This window comes from Anolis sagrei, chromosome 1 (genome assembly GCF_037176765.1).
Source record: "Anolis sagrei isolate rAnoSag1 chromosome 1, rAnoSag1.mat, whole genome shotgun sequence".
Lineage (NCBI taxonomy): Eukaryota > Metazoa > Chordata > Lepidosauria > Squamata > Dactyloidae > Anolis > Anolis sagrei.
The window spans coordinates 46,489,994-46,517,195 of record NC_090021.1 but is presented as its reverse complement, the minus strand read 5'-3'; the positions used below and the strand labels follow the sequence as shown (position 1 = coordinate 46,517,195).

General features: G+C 39.1%; 1 protein-coding gene across 2 annotated transcripts in view; it reads right to left on the bottom strand.

Annotated features, from left to right (window-relative positions):
* Nucleotides 1–27,202, bottom strand: part of BTBD9 (BTB domain containing 9) — a 154,289-nt gene that overhangs the window by 64,588 nt on the left and 62,499 nt on the right. The window lies entirely within an intron of this gene.

Genomic DNA, 27,202 nt, shown 5'->3' with positions numbered 1-27,202 from the left:
TTCTGTGGTTGACATACTGAGGAACTTCTGATGAAAGTTGATCATAGAATTGTCCTGGAGGCCTAGAAAGAACAGTTCTCTAGACATTTTCTAGGTCTTCAGAGCAATTCTATTTGTTCCTTCTACACTGCCATATGAAATCCAGATTACCTGCTTTGAACTGAATTATATTTATTTATTTATTTATTTATTTAGCTCACTTGTATATCGCTCTTCTCAGCCCTCAGGCGACCCAGAGCGGTTAACAACCAATTCAACAGTACAAAACAGATCATTAGTCAATGTATTGTCGAAGGCTTTCATGGCCGGAATCACTCAGTTCTTGTGGGTTTTTTCGGGCTATATGGCCATGTTCTAGAGGCATTTCTCCTGACGTTTCGCCTGCATCTATGGCAAGCATCCTCAGAGGTCTGCTGGAGCTGGGAAAAAGGGGTTTATATATCTGTGGAATGACCAGGGTGAGACAAAAGGCTTTTGTAAGTTGGGCTAGGTGTGAATCTTTTCAACTGACCACCTTGATTAGCATACAATGGGCTGACAGTGCCTGGAGCAAACTCTTCTTGAAAGGTGATTAGATGTCCCTGCCTGTTTTTCTCTCTGCTGTTTTAATTTTAGAATTTTTTAATACTGGTAGCCAGATTTTGTTCATTTTCATGGTTTCTTCCTTTCTGTTGAAATTGTCCACATGTTTGTGGATTTCAATGGCTTCTCTGTGCAGTCTGACATGGTGGTTGTGAGAGTGGTCCAGCATTTTTGTGTTTTCAAATAAAATGCTGTGTCCAGGTTGGTTCATCAGGTGCTCTGCTATGGCTGACTTCTCTGGATGAAGTAGTCTGCAGTGCCTTTCATGTTCCTGGATTCTTGTTTGGCGCTGCGTTTGGTGGTCCCTATGTATGGGCTCACAACACACTACATCAAGGACTCAGCCCACTTCATTGAAAAAATCAGCAATCTCAAGCTAAATCCAAATGACAAACTGATCAGCTTCGATGTGGTGTCTCTATTTACCATGGTCCCAGTTGCAGACACCATGGCACTCATCAACCAGAGGTTCCCAGAAGACATCACGGCGCTGTTTCACCATTGCCTCACCACCAGCTATTTTCAGTGGGACAATGAATTCTACGAACAGAAAGATGGAGTAGCTATGGGGAGCCCTCTCAGCCCAGTCATAGCTAACTTCTACATGGAACAATTTGAAAAACAAGCTCTTGAAACAGCAACCAAAAAGCCCACTATATGGTTCAGATATGTGGATGACACTTTCACCATTTGGAGCCATGGAGATGAAGAACTCAACAGGTTCCTGGAACATCTTAACAGCATCCACCCTAACATCCAGTTCACTATGGAAAAAGAAAAGGAAGGAAGACTGCCTTTTCTAGATGTCCTAGTCATCCGCAAACCTGATCAACAATTGGGTCACACCGTTTACAGAAAACCCACACACACAGATAGATATCTACATAAAAACTCCAACCATCACCCAAGTCAAAAAAGAAGCACTATTAAAGCCTTGGCAGACCGTGCAAAAAGAATCTGCGAACCCCACCTCCTCCAAGATGAACTGAACCACCTCAACTGGGCTTTACAGGCCAATGGATACTCCACCTCAGACATCAGAAGAGCTGCAAGACCAAGAACAAGCCACAAGAGTAAAGATGAAGATCCACCCAGAGGAAAAGTGTTCCTGCCATACATCAAGGGAACCACTGATCGCATAGGGAAGCTGATGAGGAAACACAACATACAAACAATCTACAAACCCACCAGGAAAATCCAACAAATGCTCCGTTCAGCAAAGGACAAGAGGGATCCTCTCACTTCTGCAGGAGTCTACCGTATACCATGCAGCTGTGGACAAGTCTACATAGGGACCACCAAACGCAGCGCCAAACAAGAATCCAGGAACATGAAAGGCACTGCAGACTACTTCATCCAGAGAAGTCAGCCATAGCAGAGCACCTGATGAACCAACCTGGACACAGCATTTTATTTGAAAACACAAAAATGCTGGACCACTCTCACAACCACCATGTCAGACTGCACAGAGAAGCCATTGAAATCCACAAACATGTGGACAATTTCAACAGAAAGGAAGAAACCATGAAAATGAACAAAATCTGGCTACCAGTATTAAAAAATTCTAAAATTAAAACAGCAGAGAGAAAAACAGGCAGGGACATCTAATCACCTTTCAAGAAGAGTTTGCTCCAGGCACTGTCAGCCCATTGTATGCTAATCAAGGTGGTCAGTTGAAAAGATTCACACCTAGCCCAACTTACAAAAGCCTTTTGTCTCACCCTGGTCATTCCACAGATATATAAACCCCTTTTTCCCAGCTCCAGCAGACCTCTGAGGATGCTTGCCATAGATGCAGGCGAAACGTCAGGAGAAATGCCTCTAGAACATGGCCATATAGCCCGAAAAAACCCCACAAGAACTGAGATCATTAGTCAATTAAAACAGCAATATCAATTAATTAAAATCAAATAAGGCCTGTTACAGATATGGAAATCCAAGTATGGTCCTATGGCACCAGAAGCCTTCTGTTGCTTGAACAGCCTGGGGATTTTTTAAATAAGCAAAGATAGCCGTGAATTTCACTCTTAACCTTATAGCACACAATTCTGAACCACTGCAAAGTCAGATGGAACACTCCTTGCTAATAGTGACCCAGACACTCTTTGTATTACCTCTGAGACTTCACCTTCTACAAACAAGCATTAACCTTGAATCAATCTACTCCTCTCATTCTCTAAAGGGAGAATGCAAGTTCAGAGGTTAATGAACAGCTGAAGTTACTAATAAAAGTTCTTAAAAATCCTGAGTGGAGTAGAACATATCATCTCAATGGAATTTAAAAAGATAACCAGTAAAACGTATCTGAATAGAATTTCCTGTCCTCCAAAGTGAAAAACATGACTTACTGAATTACCAAGTTTCTACTCAGAAAGAGTAACATTTTAAGAGCAATCACTGGTGTCCTTACCACCAGATCATAATCCCCAAATCCTCCCAAAAATAATGTTTAAAAACAAAGCAGAACTCCTTAGATAGTGACCGCTGTATGTTAACATGTACTACAAAGCAAAACAGGGATCAGCTTAAATTTACATCATTTAAAACCTATATGATTTTTTTGAGAGTGGGAATGGTGGAAGTTGAACCAATCAGCATAGGGATGGAGCCAAGGAAGGCACTGAGACAGTAAAGATCTATGTTCTCACTGTTCCAGCATCTTCATTAAATCTGTTGTTGTTGTGTACCTTCAAGTCATTTCCAAGCCTTGGTGGCCCTTAGGTGGACTTATCTTGGAAAGATTTGTTCACAAATAGTTTGTTATTGCCTTCCTCTGTGGCTGAGAGACTGTGGCTCACATGAGATCGCCGAGTGGGCTTTATGACCCAGTCCAATTTCAAACAATGGCACCACACTGTCCTCTTATCAGAGCTTGTTCCTCTCCCACATTAGTTCTAGAATAGTGGTTCTCAACCTATGGGTCCCTAGGTGTTTTGGCCTACAACTCTCAGAAATCCCAGCCAGTTTACCAGCTGTTAGGATTTCTGGGAGCTGGAGGCCGAAACATCTGGGGACCCACAAGTTGAGAACCACTGTTCTATAAGAAAGCCTTGAATAGGTATAAACCTGCAGATTTTAGTTCTATAAGGCTTGGTTCGGCAATGCATTTTACATGGAAGTAAATTTATTAGTCAGTGGTGCCAGCAGGAAAAAAAATGCTGTTTCTGCCCAAAGATACAAAGATAAAGTGGATAACAATGCAGCAGAGAGAGAAGGAAGTAAAGATGAAAAAGATGGGGATTGCATCACTAAGAAAGGCACACATGAATTGAGAATCAGATAGGTATATGTATAACTTTCTTTCAGTATATCTACAATTATTAAAAACAAAAAAACCCAATATATAGATTTTTTTTGTTGCAGTCTACCTATAAAAGATTTGATTTAAAATTTCAAAAATATACACATGGAAGGACTAGAAGTACAAGCTGAAGTTGACAGTATATAAATAAGATAAAATATGTTATTTATTAAATACACATTGTGCATATGTACTAGCCAAAGGTACAATACTGCTCTAGGCATAGAACTCAATGATAAAAAAATAACAAAGTAAAGATGACAAAGTTACAACATTCAAAAGTATGGTTTCATTAATTAAAATCTAAATATGTTAAGATGTGGAGATAATAAAGGCACACAAAGAAATGTGTCTCATATATAAATGAGATTTTAGGGTTTCCTTCCATTTTTAAATGTTACCTTCAAATGCAAAATGAGTCTAAGACTTACAGGAAAGGGCATAGCAGATGAGAGTCTTTTACACAATCCCCGAAGCGGCACTGCTTGGAAAAAACAAGTGTGGATATACTTCAGTATCTCCAAGGTCCTCCAAAGCTGCTCAAGCAGATGGAAGATAATTAAACCTCAAACAGGGCTGAAGATGGCAGATACAGAACAGATTGTCCATCTCTGATGAGACTTACATTTTGGCAAGAGTAGTAACATAACCCATTATATTCCCATTCTCTCTGTCACTTTACCAATACTGCAGCACAAGTCTTTTAGACCTGCAGCAAAAAAAAAAATGCATGTCGCCATTTTTTAAAAGTAGTTAGTTAAAAATACCTGATGGTTCCACATTATGTTCAACCACTATTTGTTTCGAGCATCATATGAAAGACCAGTAGAACTACAATTTTACTTCCAAAAATACAGATATTCAATTAATAATAGCAGTGATTATTATTTTATACTAGGCTTGTCCAGAACTTGTGTATAAAAATAATGTAGAGTCCAAACACAAAAAGATAACATTGAGACATGAAACCATCCCCATTCCTTCCCTATCACAACCTCTAAGATGGTAATGTATGTTATAAAATAAGGACAGCATTGTTAAAAAGGGGGGGGGGGTGGAACACAAAATCATGCAATACCCTTTCTAGCTCTAAGCAAGCATTTCTCAACCTGGGGGCTGGGACTTCCAGGGAAGGGAGTCACGAGGGGGTGTCAGTGGGGTTGCCAAAGACCATCAGTATTTTCTGTTCGTCATAGGGGTTCTGTGTGGGAAGTTTGGCCCAATTATCTTGTTGCCGGGGTTCAGAATGCTCTTTGATTATAAGTGAACAATAAGTCCCTGCAAATAAAATTCCCATAAGTCAATTTTCCCCAAACTCCACCAATGTTGACATTTGGGCATACTGAGTATCCATGCCAAGTTTTGTCCAGTTCCGTCATTGTTTGAGTCCACAGTGCTCTCTGGAAGTAGGTGAACTACAACTCCAAAACTAAAGATCAATGCTCACCAAACCCTTCCAGTATTTTCTGTTGGTCATAGGAGTTCTGTCTGCCAAGTTTGGTTCAATTCCATCGTTGGTGGAGTTCAGAGTGCTTTTTGATTGTAAGTGAACTTTAAATCACAGCAACTACAACTCCCAAATGAGAAAATCAGTCCCCCCAACCCCACCAGTATTCAAATTTGGGCATACTGGGTATTTGTGCCAAATTTGGTCCAGTGAATGAAAATACATCCTGCATATCAGATATTTACACTACGATTCATAACAGTAGCAAAATTACTTATTTTAATGTTTAATTACATAAAACATCTTCAGATTTTACAAATAAATACTTGTCAAATAATTGCTGCCTGGATTCAATCTGTATGTTTTCTTGGGTAGAGGCATGTCTCTTTTTGTTGTTACAGTTTAGTTTATTTCTCAGAAAAAGTCAACTGTGCTCCGAGCTTAAACTGACCTATACTGTCACTGAATGTTTAGTTCCGCATACTCTATTTGACTCCATTTTTTAAACCATCCTGGATACTGCTCCAGTAATATGGATTGCTAAATTTTGATTAGATGGCCACTTGTTCCTGTTCCCCTTCTTAATTTTTGAAACTATTAGTTGTTCTGTATCAACTGATCTATCACATTTCCAATTAGAAATAAAGATTTCCTGCCCTACCTCTCCAATGGAGTCTCCAAAACTCTATAAGACCGATTCCACGCAGAAACATTCAAAAACATACAGAATCAATAAGGATGAAGCAATGACTTCAGTGTTGTTGCTGTGCTTTACTTAATCAACACCTCTGTCTCAGCATCACTATCTCATAACCTGCAGACATGGAATCAAAATAGGTATACTTATTTAACTGCGATTCGAAATTAATTATCACATTTACTGTTTGCTTGGAAAGCAATACAAGCAGCTGCCAAACAGATTTCTTTTACAGAAGTCAGAAATGACTTTAAAGAGTTTAGATCTTTATTTCCTATAGTAAATAGTGCTATAAAGAGATATGTCTTCAAAACTTTTTATTCCATTTTGAAAGACAGGTATATAGAATCACTGTATCCTGTCTAAACAGGTGAATATAAAGCTAGAATATCATTGCTTCATTCTACCAGGAAGAAAGTCAATTGCAAATTGTAAACTCTTTAAAAAAGGGGTACACAAAGGATACCAATTTCTTAATTTGATAGTTGGGTTAGAAATACTGTACATATAAGGTCTAATAAAATTTAGTCATTATATTTCTCATTGTTGTCCACATATGAACACATACCATCTGAAAAAGCAAAGAAATGCACATTTCCAATTCCTAAAAACCACATCTAACCACAATTTTATCTAGGAACACAAGGTTACATTACTATAAGGAGTTCATTGTGGAGACGAGTATGAACAGAATGTAGAATTTTATTTGGTGCACAATTAGCACCTTCTCAGTGGCCCAGTTTTATTTTTAAACTGTGCTCGTGGCCTATTGGAATTGCTACCTATGTGCATTCTAGCTGAGTTGTCACTATTCTGATACTGAATAACACCCAAATTTTCTAATATGGCTAGATTCTCTAGACTTTCCCTCCCTTTTGCCTTGAAGGAGAAGACTGGGTAGTACTTGTTTGGGTCCTCATTTTTTTCCCACCTTTTTGAAGATGGGAACAACATTTTCTTCCTCCAGTCTGCTGGAACTTCTTCTATTTTCCACAAATTATCAAATTATTGAAAGTGTTTCTGAGATTACTTTCTGCCAGTTTGTTTAATGCCTTTGGATGTAGCTGGAGATTTGGATTAATTTATAATCAGATTTTCACGTAATCCTTCTTTACCTATTGTATGCTGCATTGTGTCATTTGCTACATTTTCCTCATGTTGAACACAGTTTTCCTTTCAGGACAATACCAAGCCAAAGATGATTTTGGGAAACCCTGCCTTTTTCCGTCGCCTGGAAGCATTTTGCCATCTTCCACATGCAGTGGCTCCTTGTTCTATTTTTTTGCTTTATTAATAGTTTTCGGCTATCTGGAAAGCCTGAATTTATTCTATACGTTAGCTTTTCTGGCTTACTCCTTAAGTTTTAGCTGAGCTGAAAGTTCTTTAAACATTCATTCTCGGTTTTTGTAAGGTAACTCCCATTTTTTCCTCAATAGAACTGTTTGAACTTCTGCCTTCAACATTTCAATTTTTTTTAAAAAAAACCCATCCTTCATGATCTCCTTTTTCTTATATTATTCCTGATCACAGGATCAAACTGAGCTTTCCCCTAAGTTTACTGAAATCAAATTTCTAATGCTGAAAACAAGACAAATATTGCTATGATAAAGATGCATTAAATACAGCCAAATCCTGAACTGAGGAAATATGAGACTACTATATTTAAATTGTTAAGAGATAATAGAAGGTGTCATAGCACTCTGAACTACTTTTCTACTCTGATAAAAGATGGAAAAACATAAGTGAGAACTCAGTTCTTGTGGGTTTTTTCGGGCTATATGGCCATGTTCTAGAGGCATTTCTCCTGACGTTTCGCCTGCATCTATGGCAAGCATCTTCAGAGGTGAAGATGCTTGCCATAGATGCAGGCGAAACGTCAGGAGAAATGCCTCTAGAACATGGCCATATAGCCCGAAAAAACCCACAAGAACTGAGTGATTCCGGCCATGAAAGCCTTCAACAATATAAGTGAGAACTGTTCTACAGGAACAGCTGATCAGTGAAAGAACTGTTCTTGGTACATGCCATTTCAAATTAGAGGTAATGTATTTCTTTCAATCCGAAACACAAAGAAAACTAACTTTACAGTCTGAAGCGACATAAAGACCAAGAACAGTTTGCCGTATGATATATGTTTGTTTATTCCAGTTGTGATCCTCTTGCAAATTGGGGAGGTGAAGTTGATGAGGAAGAGAGAAATACAATCTGCAGAGCAAATCACATCCTATTCCCACAAGCAATTACACAAACCTAAACATTAATTTTAAAACATTTTATATTGTCTATAGAAATCGATTATTATAGATACTACAGCCACTTTTTGCTTGAAGCATCACTTGAAATATATTTTAAATGCTTCTCTTTCTATTGGAAAAGCTGACACATTTGTTTTGAACAACTACTGTTACCTAATGCATCACAGATTCAAATATAAACATTATAAAGACTGGTTAGTGCTAGAACCAAAAGAATGGCAGAGCCCTTATGGAAAATGGCCAACACAGTCTCTCTGCAGAAAGGTTTATACAAAAAAAAAGTCCTTATAAAAATGGCTGCTGAGGAAGGAAGGAGGGTTACTGTGCTTTCACCAGTTTCAGCAAGGAAGGGATAATGAGGCGGGAGCAATTCTCACTTTTGCCTTTTGTCACTGCTTTTGTGCTGGGTCCCTGATAGCAGCAGGCTGCCCCCCCCCCCCCCACACACACACTTTTAGGCTTCATTGCCATTCTTTTCCTCATTTATATTTTTCTCCCAATATTTTTAGAGAGATAGACATCTAGATCAGCAATGCAATTTACCACTCCTTTCATTGTAACCTCTCAAATAAACTAATCCTCATATTCTCTTTAGATCTTCCTAAGTGTGCACCCTTTATGTGTTTTTTAAAAGGAGAGGAACAGATTTGTTTGCTACATGGCCTTAAACTTTATCCTCAACTTATCCATAAGTCAAAGCAAAATCCATAATTTTAGCCTCAAGACCTGCCCTTGATTTACATGTGAGGCCAACTGTATAATTTAGATCAATACACTTAAATAGAGAAGGGAAGTACCAAAACATATTCAAACTTATTTTTCCATTTTAACATTTTAAGGATTTTATTACCTGCACTATACTGCAGAACTATAGAACTAGAGCTCCCGGTGACGCAATGTGTTAAACCCTTGTGCCGGCAAGACCGCTGACCGATAGGTCAGCAGTTTGAATCCAGGGAGAACAGGTTAAGCTCCCTCTGTCAGCAAAAGCTCCCCATGCAGGGACATGAGAGAAACCTTCCACAATGATGGTAAAACATCAAACATCACGGCGTTCATCATGGGCAACGTCCTTGCAGACTGCCAATTCTCTCTCTCAAGTCGCTCCTGACACAAGAAAAAAAACTGCAGAACTCAATCAATGGACATATTTTGATAACTATCCTTACTTTACAGAGTAACTATGCCACACCTTCCATCTGCACCATGTACAGGCCAGTAGACAAGGATGTTAAACAGTAATTGTAGATTTGTTTTCCAGTGGAAAATAAAGCAGCCTTTTTCGGCACCACTTCAGGTCTTTTTACTTGGCATATCTGTCAGAAGTGTGATCCTTACAGCCCACACAGCTGAATCAACACATACATGGCAAAAGAAAGGCTGAAGAGGAAAGAAGCTGGTATTATACAAAGGAGACAAATACAACTGGAACAGAAATATCCATCCTAGCAAAGCTACAGACTATTTTCGTAATAACAGACACCTGCGTCAACCAAATGTTGAACCTTGCAAACCAACCAGTTAATGAATCTTCTAAATTTAATATCAAAACAAGAAGTTGAGGAGATTTTGTTTAAAATGTCAAGGCTATTTTTCACCAATTCCCCTTCCTTTCATGGTTTATTATTTATTAATACACATACCACAGAGTAATTTCAGAACTAGACTTTATGATTCAGCTAAAGCAGCATAATTTGATTTCCAATATACATGGAAGGGGATTCTTAGAATACATAACATAAAGAGACATGTTTAATCATGGAGGGAAGCTTGATGTGAGCTTTCAGAATGATAAGGAGCAATTTTGCAGTGGGGTTTAGATTAGCATGGGCACTATCATAACAAGGTATTAACAGTGCATACAACATATTTACATTTTATTTTTCCCTATATCAGAAGGATCACAAACTGTTCTGAAATAAAATACAAGCAACAAAAACACGTGTAGAACTAACATGAAGGTTGTCATCATTAGTAATGTTTCCAAATGAACACTGCAGAACCAAATAAAATGTTCATGGAGAAAGGTAAGCACAATACATTATAGAATGGATGACACCTAGCTTGAAAACAGTTCATGCAAAAGGCATTTAGGAGTCTTAGTGGACCACAAGCTGAACATGGTTCTACAGCAGTGGTTCTCAATCTGTGGGTCCCCAGGTGTTTTGGCCTACCTCTCCCAGAAAACCCAGCCAATTTACCAGCTGATTTCTGGAAGTTGAAGGCCAAAACATCTGGGGACCCACAGTTGAGAACCACTGGTCTACAGTGTGGTTTAGATGTTTAAAAAGTCACTGCGATTCTAGGCTGCATCAATAGGAGTAACACGTCTAGATTGAGGGAAGTCATAGACCCACTCTATTTTGCTTTGGTCAGACCTCATCTGGACTACTGTGTCCAGTTCTAGTTGCTAGAATTCAAGAAGGACATTGACAAGCTGAATTGTGTCCAAAATGGCCAAAGGCAACAAAAATGGTCAAGGGTCTGAAAGCCAAGCCCTAATAGGAACAGTTTAGGAAGCTAGGAATATTTAGCTTGAGTAAAAGAAGCTGATAGGGGATGTGATAGCCATGTTTAAATACTTGAAAGGATGATTGCAACATGAAGGAGAAGGCAAGCTTGTTTTCTGCTGCTCTGGAGATTAGTACAGAGAGCAATGAATTCAAATTGCAGGTAAGAAGAATCCATCTAAACATTAGGAAGACAGTAAGAGCTATCTGGTAGTGGAATATACTGCCTCAAAGATATACTGCAGAGGCTGAATAGCCATTTGTGGGAGTATTTTCCTGTATGGCAGAGGGTTGGACTGGATGGCCTTTCTGGTATCTTCCTACTCTATGACTCAAGTGTCTGTTACTCGTCAGTGATAATAATCTCCACTCAAGTTCTAAGATCAGTTTCCTATGTTATGCTAGATAATACAACCTGTTATTGGGTATTCACTGTCCAGGCAGCAGATTCAGTCCCATTATAAGCCTGATAGCTAGGTGCTGCTGTGTATCATCTGCCTAAGGACAGGACAATACTTGGGTGATGGGTTGTCCAACCACTGGAGTCTGAATGTAGTGCCAGATTTATATAGTACTATTAGTGAATGTGGTCTGAGCAATGTTGCTCAAAGTGGTGGCCCAAAGCACCGGGATTTTGGCGCAGCTGGCTTGAGTGTCAGCTGCATTAAGATCACTCTGACCAAAAGGTCATGAGTTCGAAGCCAGCCCAGGTTGGAGTGGGTTTCTAATCAATTGTGTGTAGCCTGTTGTCGACCTTTGCAAGCCGAAAGACAGTTGCATCTGTCAAGTAGGAAAATTAGGTACCACCTTAAAGTGTGGGGAAGCTAAATTAACTGATTTATGAGGCCATAAAAAAGACTCCAGCAAAGCATTCCAGCGGGGAAGCATGTGGGGAATGTGGAAGTGCGTCATCAGCATCGCAGATGGACGTTGAAAGCGACAGCTCCCCTGGTGGACAGAAAAAGTTAAATAGCCTAGGTGTATGTCTGTATATGTTTGTATGTCAAAATTGGAATGGAATGTTTGCCATATATGTGTAAACTGCAATCCGCCCTGAGCCCCCTGCAGGGTGAGAAGGGCGGATTATAAAAGCTGTAAATAGATAGATAGATAGATAAATAAATAAATAAATAAATAAAATAGACCAGTGCTAATCTGCAAGCTCTGGACTTTTAAACAAAAGCTGCATGTCCTTCTTTGGGGGAGGGGGTGCTTTTTCTCTGCTTTTCCTGCATGGCAGATGGTTGGACTGGATGGCCCATGTCGTCTCTTCCAACTCTATAATTCTATGATTCTATGACTGCTGGACTCTTTCAAATTTCAAGAAAAGAAAAAGTCAACGTTAATGGGCACAAATGTGGCACTGGTCTTTGGCATATTGAAGGTAAAAACCCTGCCACTGGCACTCCACAACACATAGCTTAAAAAGCACTGAACTACAGGAAGAAAAGCCTTTACTTAAACTATAGATAATTGTAATCCCACAACAGTGTAAACAACTGTGGGATTTTAAGTTGCTGCATGGTGTCCTGTTTCATTTTGTATTGCTTGTTACACATATATTTCCCAATGAGACTGTGATTCCCTAGAGCTCAATTTATTCCCACTTTATCCTCATAATAAACCTATGTGATAAATTGGATATAACAGTAACTGGGCTAAAGCAACACAGTCCTTGGATTTCATATCTCAACAGAGATTAGAACCTGACTCCAAAATTCTAGTAGAATACTCTAACTACTATATATATGTAGATTTCTTTAGTAAATATTAATAGCAAATAATTCAGGATAATGTTTCAAGAGTTTGGACAGTAAGCTTTACATAGGTGACTGATATATATATTTTAATTGTTTTAGATTTTAGTCTGTTCTTGTAAGCCGCTCCGAGCCCTAGGGGAGTGGCGGCATATAAGTTTGAATAATAAATAAATAAATATTTCAATTCATTGCTAGAAAAATGTTTTCCCCTACCCCCTGCCCGCCCACCCCCTGCACTAAATTTAGCCTTTATAGATTGTGCTCTTTTATTAGTTATATTCTATTATTGCACTTCAATAATATTTTTTCCATGCAACACACTGAGAAATTCTGATATGGTAAAGGAATTGCTCAGTTGATTATATTTATTTGGCGCTAGCAATAATGACTGATCTGAAGGTGTATACAGTCCTACGGACATTTTGTTTCTTCATGAAATATTGTAGATTGTGAAACATAGTAAAAAACAATTGGAATGCTGGTATCATTATTTAGCTTATATGCTATTTCTGAAATTGTGCTCCACATGCCTCAAATGAATAGTGAAAAATAAAAAAATGCAGAGATATAAGGGGAAAAGTAATAATTACATCAAACACATTCCATAATATAGCATTTTGAGTCAAATAAGCAAGTTAGAAGAAGTAATAAAAATGCTGGTTTGCTTGTTTCAAATTTTCACAATATTTTCATAGGAAACTGCTTAGGAAATGAGATCATCAAAATATCTACATTTAATTAAACATAAAAGAAAATACTATTTATTGCTAATACAGGGTGAGGCAGTATACATTCCTTTTTTTAAATGCGTGCCATTCAGTCGGTTGAAGACGTAGCGGAGCGCTAGTGGTCATGTTTGAGAGGCGGGAGTATAAAGTTTTGGCCTGACACAGTTCAGTCGCCATCATCCGTTGAGGCCTACTTTTCGAGCGGATTTGGAGTAGCCGGTCCACTCTCCAGATTTGGCCCCTTGTGATTTTTTTCTATGGCTTTTTTTGAAATCCCGTGTTTATGTGAACCGTCCAAGGACCCTACAAGATTTGAAGACCAAGATCCAGGAAGAAATTGCCAACATAACACCTGCTATGCTAGCAAGTGTCATGACAAACGCCAGAAATCAGTTTACTCAGTGTATGGAGAATGGGGGACGTCACGTACCTAATTTGATCAAAACTTTAGGTATGCGGCTACATTATAAAAAAAATTCTGATTCATACAATGGGTTTTATTAAGTTTTGAAAAAAGGAAGTTATGCTATCTCACCCTGTACATATGCTAGAATTCTAGTATCAAAAATGTTACTGATTAAACCAACATTTGAAAACAACATCACAATAAGGCAAAAGAAACTTCTGTCAATTAACACTCGACCAATTAATTCCATGAAAAATACTAAATACTGTGCACTCGTTGCCTTAGTCAGAGTCACACCCATTCAGGGTAGTTGGAAATGAAACAGATAGGAAGCAGAGAATATATTCGCTGTGCTGTGAAGGACCCATAAACAGATAATTGTTTCCAAGCAGTGTATGTACTGTTAATTTATTTTCAACAACAACAGCAACAACAACAACAAGAAGAACAGAAATCTGACAGAACAGGAAGATCGAAGTGTTAAAAATTCTGCTCAAGGCTGACTTCCTAATTAAACATTCAAAAAAGGGAACCAAAGTAAAAACTGTATTAAAGAATTCAACACACACACAATTAACATGGAACAAGATTTAAATGCACTTATCTCAAACCAAAAGGCAGGGTTTTCTTATGTATCAATTTAAGAGCTATTTGAAAAGCTATGCTCTTTACTCAATAGAAACTGTTTCTGAGGGGGACTTACTGCCAAAAAAGCAGTTAAGAGATTGCAGCCTTAATTTAAGAATGACTACTCATTAAAGATTGGTCACAGTGTACAGTTCTACAGTGTGACATCAGATAATGCATTATGTCTGTGGACATAATTTCTTATATTTAAGCCCTTGCAAAATGGGCAATCTATTGATGAATCTGTTACTTTTTTTTGGACAAGGACTTGTATAGAAGTTTCTAGTGCTGTAGTAATATGAGGCAAAACACACAAGAATGCAAATATACGGAAATAATCTTCTCCTCCCCTATGTGATTGACTGAGCAGGAAAAACTCTTTTTAAGCAACAAAGTATTTTCTGGAAAGACATATCCTTCATAACAATATTGAAAAGTAAGCAGTAGTAGTAGCAGCAGCAGCAGCAGCAACAACAACAATGATGATAGCAACAATAACTAGAATGCTCCAGCTGAACCCTCTTTCAGTGGAATATAAATAATATTTGCAAATGGTCTCATTTTTGATGACAAATAAATTTTGAGAAAAATTGACACTACTTCAAAAAAATTTTTAAAAGATGTTTAGTCTTTGAGCAATGTGGCAGTGGTTTATTTTTTTATTTTGAAGGGTTTTTTGTGTCTGCAGCGGCTTGAGCAATCATAAGGAGTCTGCAGAAGGATGAAAGCTTATATATTTGATTATGTTCAAATTTTACTTTTAAATAGAAATATTCCCTGGCAATGCTTTTGTACTTCCCAAAAGACCACTAGCTGACTATGGTTACAGAACAATAACAGTGAATTTACTCTGCCAGAGGTGTGCGTATTCCATTGGTAGACATTAAGTGAATTTATTTCATAATGTTGTTCATTCGTTCAGTCGTCTCCGACTCTTCGTGACCTCATGGACCAGCCTACGCCAGAGCTCCCTGTCGGCCGTTACCACCCCCAGCTCCCTCAAGGTCAGTCCAGTCACTTCAAGGATGCCATCCATCCATCTTGCCCTTGGTCGGCCCCTCTTCCTTTTGCCTTCCACTTTCCCCAGCATAATTGTCTTCTCTAGGCTTTCCTGTCTCCTCATGATGTGGCCAAAGTACTTCAACTTTGTCTCTAGTATCTTTCCTTCCAGTGAGCAGTCGGGCTTTATTTCCTGGAGGATGGACTGGTTGGATCTTCTCGCAGTCCAAGGCACTCTCAGCACTTTCCTCCAGCACCACAGCTCAAAAGCATCGATCTTCCTTCGCTCAGCCTTCCCTAAGGTCCAGCTCTCACATCCGTAGGTGACTACAGGGAATACCATGGCTTTGACTAGGCGGATCTTTGTTGCCAGTCTGATGTCTCTACTCTTCACTATTTTATCGAGACTGGACATTGCTCTCCTCCCAAGAAGTAAGCGTCTTCTGATTTCCTGGCTACAGTCTGCATCTGCAGTAATCTTTGCACCTAGAAATACAAAGTCTGTCACGGCCTCCACGGTTTCTCCCTCTATTTTCCAGTTGTCAATCATTCTTGTTGCCATAATCTTGGTTTTTTTGACGTTTAGCTGCAACCCGGCTTTTGCGCTTTCTTCTTTCACCTTGATTAGAAGGCTCCTCAGCTCCTCCTCGCTTTCGGCCATCAGGGTGGTGTCATCTGCATATCTGAGGTTGTTAATGTTTCTTCCAGCAATTTTCACCCCAGCTTTGCATTCATCCAGCCCCGCACATCGCATGATGTGTTCTGCATACAAGTTAAAAAGGTTGGGTGAGAGTATGCAGCCTTGCCGTACGCCTTTCCCAATCTTGAACCAGTCTGTTGTTCCGTGGTCAGTTCTTACTGTTGCTACTTGGTCCTTGTACAGATTCCTCAGGAGAGAGACAAGGTGGCTTGGTATGCCCATCCCACCAAGAACTTGCCACAATTTATTATGATCCACACAGTCAAAGGCTTTAGAATAGTCAATGAAGCAGAAGTAGATGTTTTTCTGAAACTCCCTGCCTTTCTCCATTATCCAGCGGATATTGGCAATCTGGTCTCTCGTTCCTCTGCCTTTTCTAAACCCAGCTTGAACATCTGGCAACTCTCGCTCCATGTATTGCTGGAGCCTTCCTTGCAGGATCTTGAGCATTACCTTACTGGCATGAGAAATAAGGGCCACTGTACGGAAGTTTGAGCAGTCTTTTGCATTTCCCTTTTTTGGTATGGGAATATAAGTTGATTTTTTCCAGTCTGATGGCCATTCTTGTGTTTTCCATATTTGCCGGCAAATGGCATGCATCACCTTGACAGCATCATCTTTTAAGATTTTAAACAGTTCAGCTGGGATCCCATCATCTCCTGCTGCCTTGTTGTTAGCAATGCTTCTTAAGGCCCATTCAACCTCACTCCTCAGGATGTCTGGTTCTAATTCATTCACCACATCGTCAAAGCTATCCTCGATATTGTTATCCTTCCTATACAGATCTTCTGTATAGTCTCGCCACCTTCTCTTGATCTCTTCAGCTTCTGTTAGGTCCCTGCCATCTTTGTTTCTTATCATACCAATTTTTGCCTGAAATTTACCTCCAATGTTTCTAATTTTCTGGAAGAGGTCTCTTGTCCTTCCTATTCTGTTGTCTTCTTCCACTTCCGTGCTTTGCTTATTTAAAAATAGTTCCTTATCTCTTCTGGCTAACCTCTGGAATTGCGCATTTAACTGGGCATATCTCCCCTTATCCCTGTTTCCTTTTGCTTTCCTCCTTTCTTGGGCTACTTCCAGTGTCTCAGCAGACAACCATTTTGCCTTCTTGGTTTTCTTTTTCTTTGGAACGTACTTTGTTGCCGCCTCCTGAACAATGTCTCGGACTTCTGTCCATAGTTCTTCTGGGACTCTGTTTACTAAATCTAGTCCTTCAAATCTGTTCTTCACTTCCACTGTATATTCGCTAGGAATGTTAGTGAGATCATATCTAACTGGTCTGTGTGTTTTCCCTGATCTCTTTAGTTTTATTCTAAATTGGGCAATAAGAAGTTCGTGGTCTGAGCTACAGTCAGCCCCAGGTCTTGTTTTCACCGACTGGATGGATGTCCGCCACCTTTGGCTGCAAAGGATGTAGTCAATCTGATTTCGGTGTTGACCATCTGGTGAGGTCCATGTATAAAGCCGTCTTTTAGGTTGTTGGAAGAGAGTATTCGTTATACACAGCGAGTTTTCCTGGCAGAATTCTATCAGCCTGCGTCCCGCTTCATTTTGTTCTCCCAGCCCATGCTTGCCTGTGATCCCAGTTGTCATTTGACTTCCCACCTTGGCATTCCAGTCTCCTGTAATGAAAATAATGTCTCTTTTTGGTGTATTATCCAGTAGGTCCTGCAGATCCTCATAGAACTGATCTACTTCTGCTTCTTCAGCAGCTGTGGTTGGGGCGTATATTTGGATCACTGTGATGTTGAAAGGCTTTCCTTGCACTCGAATTGAGATCATTCTGTCATTTTTTGGGTTGTATCCAAGCACCGCTTTAGCGAATTTCTTATTAATTATGAAGGCTACTCCATTTCTTCGATGTTCCTCTTGTCCGCAGTAGTAGATCTGGTGGTCATCTGATGTGAAGTGGCCCATTCCAGTCCATTTCAGTTCGCTGACCCCCAGAATGTCTATCTTTAGTCTTGACATCTCACCAATAACAACATCCAATTTGCCCTGGCTCATAGATCTTACATTCCAGGTTCCTATGGTGTGTTGATCTTTAGAGCATCGGATTCGTCGTTCGCCTCCAGTACCGTCGGCCGCTAGCCTTCCTTTCGGCTTTGAGCTAGCTGCGTCATCACATCTGGGGCTAGTTGAACTTATCCTCTGCTCCTCCCCAGTAGCATTTTGGCCATCTTCCGACCTGGGAGTCCCATCTTCCAATGGCATACCGACATATCTCTGGTTGTACTGGTCCATTTAGTTTTCTTGGCAAGGATACTGGAGTGGTTTGCCATTGCCTTCCCCAGGGATCACGCTTGGTCTGACCTCTCTGCCACAACCGTCCCGTCTTGGGTGGCCCTTCACGGTTTCGCTCATGACATCATTGAGGTGCTCAAGCTCCAGCGCCCCGACAAGGCGGCGATCCTTTGCTGGAGTTATTTCATAATGAAATCATGAAATCTACACAGTGAAGACAGTGTATAAGTAGATATAGTAAGCTGTAGGACAGTGCAGTTACAAGAGGTTGCTATTTCCTTCTACACTATCCAATTTCCAAATCTGCTATGATACAGGAAAACAACTTTTTCTCATTTGAAATACAGATGTAGAAATGCACTATTATTTTGAAGCAATATTGCTTTAAAATCAGAGGTTGGAAACTTTCAAAAGCCAAGGCACCATATTAACATTCTGGAGGGCCACACTCAACATTTGCAGAGGTCCTAGATAATCCAGAAATCACACTGATGGGGAAAATGGCCAGCTGGAATCCAGCAAGTCTTCAGGGGAATCGTTGGACATGTAGGGATATTTCCTTCTTGAAACTACTGAAAGTCTATGGGATTATTTTGTCAAAACTGGAAATGATCTTAAACTGGAAATGATTTCCATGCCTGATAAAAAGAAGCAATCATATCCTGGCATAGGCCTCTAGATAGAAGCATGACTGAAAATGCGACACCCCCCCCCCCCCCGACACACACACAATATAGGGTCTGTGGGGAAACTCCAAGGGAGGACATGAAGCCCATTGGCCTCTCTGTGTCAACCCTGCTCTATACTTGGAAGTTCAGCTTAATTAAGACAAAAAGAAACATTACTTGCTAATTCGGCAGGAAAAGTCTTCCAACTTTTCAATGAGCATAGGATTTTCTTGGTAAGATTTTCAGAGTAGGTTTTGCCTTTCCCTTTCTCTGGGACTGAGAAAGTATGCTATAAAGATCGGATAAATCAGATCTCACTCGCTGCCACCAAATTATAAATAAGCTAGCAGATCGATCTCAATCGCTGGAGACCAAATAATAAAGATCTGTTCAGATCACTAATCAATGCTGCCACCATTAGTTTTCTTCAAAAGTTGCTTTTGTAATCTTCAAACTTTGAGGCACACTTGAGTCAGGTTCTGATGAACAATAATCAACAAAGTTTATTAATTAGAACAGGAACAAATGCAGTTAAAATTTAGGCTGTTTCAGAAAGTTGTGTCTTAAAAGCGTGTCGGTTACATGAATAGTTCTGTTTTTGTTACTTAAGAGATTCTTCTCTCCCTCCACACAAGAATACTGACAGGATAGTTTGTCTGACAGTAATTCTTAAAGCAGCACAGATTGTCCTAACCTGGATCTATCTTCCTACTTCCCAAAACAAAACAAGAATCCTAACAGGACTGAATCTCTGTCAGAAATTCTTCAGTAGCCCAGATAAACTTAATCCTAGTTCTATCCTGCTACTACCCAGCTATACTCCTAATAGCTGTCAGTTTGCTTTAGCTACCCTGCTGGCAACCTTCTGGCTAGGCCTTTGCCTTTTTCTTCTAACCCTTAACACCAAACTTCTAAACACCCCTTCTCTTCAAAACCCAAGTTCCCAACAACTCTCTATAACTGAAAAAGCTCCTTTTTTCCTCAGTCTCCTAAACTCCGCCCCCTTTTTCTCCATCAATCCCGGCCATTCCCTGCTGGCTAATGCCTTAGACACGCCCCCCTCTCTGAAACTCTCTTAAGATGGCGTCTTCCCTACTCTAAAATGGCCGCTGATGCTTCGCCTTGCCCATTACTTATCCTTTTAGACCTACAGGCTTTTTACAGGCCCTGCACCCTGGCTTCTAATAAGGTAAGGGTTCTTTACATATGCCTTCCCCAAGGACATGTCTGTGCATGGAATCAAATCCTTGTCCCTAAAGTCATAATCTAGGGCTTAGACCACTACAGCCTGCTGGCTCCATCTATATATCTATAAGTGCTCTGTGCATAATGAGTACCTTAAAAACAAAAGAACCAATGAACGAAATCACACCAAATTTGGCATCAAAATGTCTCACAACACAAGGAGTGATCATCACTCAAAAATTATGATTTTGTCATTTCGGAGTTGTAGTTGCTGGGATTTATAGTTCACCTACAATCAAAGAGCATTCTGAACTCCATCAACGATGGAACGGAACCAAACTTGGCATACAGAACTCCCATGACCAACAGAAAACACTGGAAGGGTTTGGTGGGCATTGACATTGAGCTTGGGAATTATAGTTCACCTACATCCAGAGAACACTGTGGACTCAAATAATGATGGATCTGGACCAAACTTGGCACGAATACTCCATATACCCAAATATGAACACAGATGGAGTTCGGGGGAAAATAGACCTTGACATTTGGGAGTTGTAGTTACTGGGATTTATAGTTCACCTACAATCAAAGAGCATTATGAACCCCACGAACGAGAGAATTGGGGCAAACTTCCCACACAGAACCCACATGACCAACAGAAAATACTGGAGGGATTTGGGATGGATTGATAAATGGTGCCTTAAGGTTATCCAGTCCAACTCCCTTCACCAGGGGAAGAAAACGTAATCAAAGCCCTCCTGACAAAGAGCCATCCAGCCATATATATGATTCATACACACATAGATATATCATAGATTTGAAAGGGACCCCTAAAGAAGGACAATTACATGTTGTATGTTCCAGAGTAGGCAAACCAGACAATCTACACATCAACACTGACAAAGAAACAGCAAGAAATACTGTTTACCCACAAGCAAAAAGAAATTACATATATTAGAAACCAACACTTTCTAATTACTTTTTTCCCCAGATCACCAGACTGGGCCACAGCAACGCGTGACAGGGGACAGCTAGTACATTATATACACCTACCCTCCCTCCCCCTCCCTTCCTATAAAAGTTTGCTTCAGAGCCACAAAGCAAAAATTCAATTGTGGAGTAGGGGTGGGGACTTACTGCTTCTAGAAGAACATGTCCTTGACCCTAGAGGACAGTACCATCAATTCTGCACTCCAGGAGAGAACTTGATAGTGACATACTTTATTTAAAACTGAAGTATTTGAAGTTAAATAGTCCCCCGCAGCAACCAATGCTACTAAATAAGCTTTATTTCAAGAGTTTCTTGTTCAATGAAATATGAGTTGTGCTGTTAACAAAGTATAACATTCAAACACATGTACCTTCATTTTTTTCTTTTGAATTTTGCCTGTTGCTTTAAGCTTGAACTATAGCTTTTATGTTATGAGAAAAAAGGGAAGAAACAAAAACCTAGTGAAGTATAGGGTAAAATAAGACCTAAGCGCATTTGTTAGAATAGTGGACCCTAGAGGTTGCAGGCATTATCAACTGAATGGAGTAGAGCCAAGACCCATTAAATATAATATGAAACCTCATTCCCAGAGAAGTCAAGTCAGCTTTAACCTTAAAACGCAGAAGATATCATAGTATAAAATCAATCCTTTTTGAGTTTTGAATTTCATTGCCTCATGGGAAAAATTCCAGCTTCCTAAACGCAGCGAAATAACTTGGTGAGCCATGTAAACATTTTCTATAGCATCATATACCCTCCTTTCAGCAACATCTTACTAGTCTGTATTATATTTCTGAACTATGTAATGCTGTCCACAGCTAACAGCTAATTACTACTGACCTACACTTGATCTTAGCCAAAAGGCCAAGAAGAGATTACTATTGACCTCCAAAGTACAGCATACAGTTAACCAATGAGATACATTATTTACACGTTATTAATCAGTAGTGGACAATACACTGAATTTAATTACGTTATGTGACACATGGGAAGTTATTTTTAAATCTTGTTGTAATTTATGGGATTAGGAAAGATAAGTCAAGGGGATTATAAATTGACATTAACTTGCATTACCTGAACCAAACAATTCCAGGCTGGGGGTTGTGAATGTGGGAGTTCTCCTCACTCAATAGACGTTATCTGAATTTTCTCTGAAACATGTATCCAAACTCTCCAAGCTCAGTTTCTGTCAACCTAACTGTGTCAATTTATTACCTGAAACAGTTTAAGAACATTACAGATCACCAAATTAATCAATGAATGCGTAGCAATGAATATGTATACATTATTTTTTGGCAGGTGGGGGAAATAATTTTAATCCTTCAATAAAACTAATTTCTAATAAACTAAGTTTCTACCAACACTTATTTTTCATAGACTATCAAAATTAAGTGATACTGATGTTAGAAGAATACAAAGCCTGTTTCAAAATCTCTCCAGTTTTGGTCACCCAAACACTTCTCAGAACTTCCTATATACCGTATAAAGCAGGAATATCCAACCTTTTGGTTTTCCTGGGCCACACTGGAAGAGGAAGAATTGTCTTGGGCCACACATAAAATACACTAACACTAACAACAACTAAGGGGGAAACGCTCAATGGATAATTTTTGTGATATCCACCATCACAGATAAGCCAAAAAGAAGTCCTTGCCTAATTATTCTAATTATGTGTCATCTCATTTCAAGGATCTTTTAAAATTGTCAAACACATCTTCTGGCTGAATTGCTTGCAATTAAAATGCTAATTACTGACAGTACTCTGATATTTGGATATATAACTTACTCTTATTATTCCATCCTATTCTATTGTTGCCTACAAAGTTTGTGTTTGAGGACTGCGCAATTGAGTTATAACCCTCCTCTCCACGCAAATCCCATACTGTCCTAAGTAAGTTTACAATGTGTATTGGGCCACATTAACGAATGTACTGGGTTGTATGTGGTCCATGGACTGCAAATTGGATAACCCTGTTCTAAAGCAACTCCACACAGTCATTTCATGTCTCATGATATGGGGGAAGGATCAAGCACACTTCAGAGGGTGTATGATAAGTCCCAGGGGTATAATATGGCTCAGCTTAATGTAGGTTCTCACAAAGAACTATCACGATGTGCAGAGCTATAAGAATTATACCGTCTCTCTATTTTCTCCTTAGTTTGATACAAACTGATTTGTATGTTAAATTGAATACTTTTATATATTTTTTCCAGGTTAACATAACATGGGCAGATTTTAAAACTGGCTTTGTCATTTTTGAGAACTCTGTTCCTAAATATTGGAATACATTGACATAAGTGTTGGAAGAAACATTCTGTGTTAGTTTTTTTATGGGATTAAAATGGCTAGATAGGAAATGTTAATATAAGTGTTGTCTGCCAGGGTCTATAAACCCTTCACATGGGGCAATAAGGAAATACCAGATATTTTTCTAATCTTCCCTACTCCATAAAAGGCACTGGATGGTCATGTAAGGGTTTGGGCTTCAAACTTGTATTGATAGTATGGACGGTGGCCTGGCGGGCCTGGCAGGCGGGTGAGGGGTGGTGATGTACAGCTTTGGGTATGGTGGAAGGAGAAGCCAAACAGCAATTCCATGGCATTCTTTCCAAAAGATATACACAGGAATACACATAAGTATGGTGACAACCGACAGGGAGCTCTGGCGTGGGCTGGTCCATGAAGTCACGAAGAGTCGGAAATGACTGAACGAATGAACAACAACATGCCACAAACAGGATTCCAGGAAGTCTTTCATGTTAAATGTAGTGTACTGTATGTGGGAAAGGCACAAATGAGCCCCTTTAAAAATCAATGTTGGGGAACTATGTTGCAAGCATATTTTAAACAGTTTTACCTTGGCTAAGGTTTTCTGGCTCTCATAATTCATTTTTAAATTAGCTATTTATTTATTTATGCTGGGCGTATTCAATCCTATACTCAACCACAATTTTGGTAAAGCAAAATATAATGTTTTCATGCAATATTTATTGTGTAATAAAACTGCAGTAAATTAGAATTTCACACATAATGTTCCATTAATGTAACCCTCTCATTTACCAAAATTTTTACTAATATTGATAATATATGCAGCTCAATCCTTACAATCCCATCTGTTATCAAATGTACTTGTGAAAGGCAACACTTCCTTTTTTGCTTGCTCTCCTAGCAAATAATGATATCAACCATGTAGAAATTTCAAACACAAATATTTTAAGTGACATTTCACTACCTTTGGGGAAATGCTGTTCCTAGAAGAAGTTTACACGCTCTCTCTTACTGTCAATAATTCAGATGGAAGACCATCTTAATTAATTATTTCATGAAGCACTTTCCCTACCCCCCCCCCAAAAAAAAACAATTGCCAAGAAAAAAGCATGCAGTTGCAAGAAAAAAAAAATCCATGACAGAAACAGTAAAGACTCAAGCAAATAATTTTTTCAAAGAAAGTAAGCATCACAAACAAAACAGTACTGACAAACCACAACATCTAACTTGTTTTTCAAGAATATTGGTGGAAACCCTATTAAACATAGAATTGTTAAGTACATAGTAGAGCAGTCTACATAAAGAAAATAACCTGTTGAAAACTGAAATATTGAAGCACTGCGTTATTAAAATTATTTGAAGTTTTCTTCACATGCAGAGGGCTATACAGAAGAAATTATACACATGATTTTTAAAAAAAAGAATGGATAAAATTCCTTACTCGAGACCAATATATATGGGCAGTCCTCAAGGTACAAACATCAAACTTAGGTGTGATTTATAGTTACGAACAGGGATGAGACAATAGGAAGTGAGAGAAACCTACCCCTCAAAAGGGAAATTCACACCTGAAAGAGTTATCATGGTGTCTCAATTGAAGCTTTTCCACCAATCCTTCTTTCTACAACAAGCCAAATATTCCAAAATCCAATTATCACAGGGACAGAAAGTGAGGTGGAATCTTCTGAACAAAAGCACAGACAGCAAAGGAAACACTACAGGGGTGTTAACCCTTCCCTATGCTATCCAAATATATAAAAATGGCCCGAGTTATACTTAAAAATGTACCTGTTCTGACTTACAAACAAATTCAACTGACGAACAAACCTTCAGAACCTCTCTTGCTTATAACTTGGGGACTGTTGTATATAGGAATGTATATGACAGTATATGTACTGACATATATAATATTATTATTCTCTGTAGAATATATTTAAAGCCTTTTTGTTCGTATTTTCAAGACTCATCCTACTAGTCATCCTACTATAACCCGTCTCCCACCAAAATTTCTTTCTCATTCAAGTTTAGACTATGGTCCAAGATCCAATGTTCTTCCCAATAGGGCAAACACACAACCAATTTTCTTCTGGTTGTTTTATTATTATTATTATTTTAATAGAGTAATTTTACAAAAAGAGTGATTAAAGCAAAAATAATAGAAGTAGGTTATTCAGTTAAATGGTGCCAACGTCCCTTAAGTTTTGGTTCTAAAATGAGGAAAAGCATTCTCCTACTATATTTACTCCAGTGTAAAGATATTGCTTTGCTAGTGTATCTAAGATCAGTGCCTGCCCAGGAAAATTTCATTCTTAAGAGAATATGGTGTTATAGTAGTTCAACAGCCCAACCATACTTTTATGCAGTACTTTTCTAGTGTACTTGGCATACACTACAGGACTGGGCATTTAATTCTGAACTCAACTAGCTAATCATAGTCAAATGTGCTCCTGCTATGTAACCCATCTTGTCAGTTACTCATCAAACATTGTTCACACATCTATGCAACCAGTGAATCAGCGTTTGCTTCCATTGTTCCTGTTTTATTTAAACTGAAGCTCCAAGTCAGTGATGAGTGCACAAAATCTTTTCGGGCTCATCATTCTTCTGAAATAGGCTAAATGCCTACAGTTCCTCCAAGGCTTTGTGTTGTTCATGATTGTCAGGGCTTGCATGATTGTCAGATGAAGATAAAAGGCTGCCAGGTCCAGCATCTGAGTCAGAAGCAAGCAGCGAACAACATCTGCAGCCTGACACAGAGGAAGCTACCCCTGCAGCGCAGGATCAAGTGTCTCAGGCAAGTGGGAGTTCTAAGTTAACTCAGGATCAGGAGAGCAATGAGGCAGAGTTAAGTGTCCTAGAAAGACTACAACTGAGAGCTGATGCTATTCAGCTACGAAGATCCATCTGGCCAGTCTAGAGAAGGGCCAACAAGTGAGAGCACTTCTGCTTTGTGACATACAGAGTGGCAGTTTGAAGTTGGTATTTTGCTGGGAGCAAGGCTTGGAACCTGCTACAGCTTGGAGCTCTGTCTGATGACTCCGTGTGTATCTTCGTGTTTTGGACCTTGGCTCTGGCACTCTGGATTAAGTCTAGACTTGGATGATATTGATAAGGATCTTGGAAATGGACTGTTGACTACGACTTCTGGAATACCCCTGAATAGTTTGCTGTATTAATCTGGATTAACTTGGACCACGGACTGGCTGATGATGAGAGTTGTGAGGGGCTGTTTATATTTAGAGCAGGGCCGTGACAATGATACATCACCACCATAAGCTAGTTCTCAATATTTGGTTCTCTAGATGTTTGGAAATTCAACTCCCAGAAGCCCTAACCTGTTTGGCCAATACAAGGAGCTGAAGTTCAAAACATCTGGAGAGCTAAAGGTTGGGTACTACTATCATGAGCAATAGCCCAGCAAGTACTTTCAGCAGAGTGATGCTAGGAAGTTTTCACACTTTGAATATGATAGGATCTCAAGCTCTAAATACATATTATAACTCTTTTGTTTCATAGACAAAATTCTTCAATCTGAAATATAAATTTTATCTTTCTGAAAGTTTATCTGAAATATAAATTTTATCTTTAATGAAAATATAATTAAAAGCCTCAATCACAATGAAAATTACAAAAAATGGAAATATTAAAAACTGTGATTTTCAATATGATATACTAAGTACATCAAAAGAGTATGCAACATTTTGAAATAAAAATTTAAAGGTAGAAATGTAATTCATGTCATAAATCCATGGGCCATATCAGCTATCTAATATAGTGCTGGAATTGTTGATTGGATTCAAGCAAAACGAGATGCACTAGACAGAAAATTATGA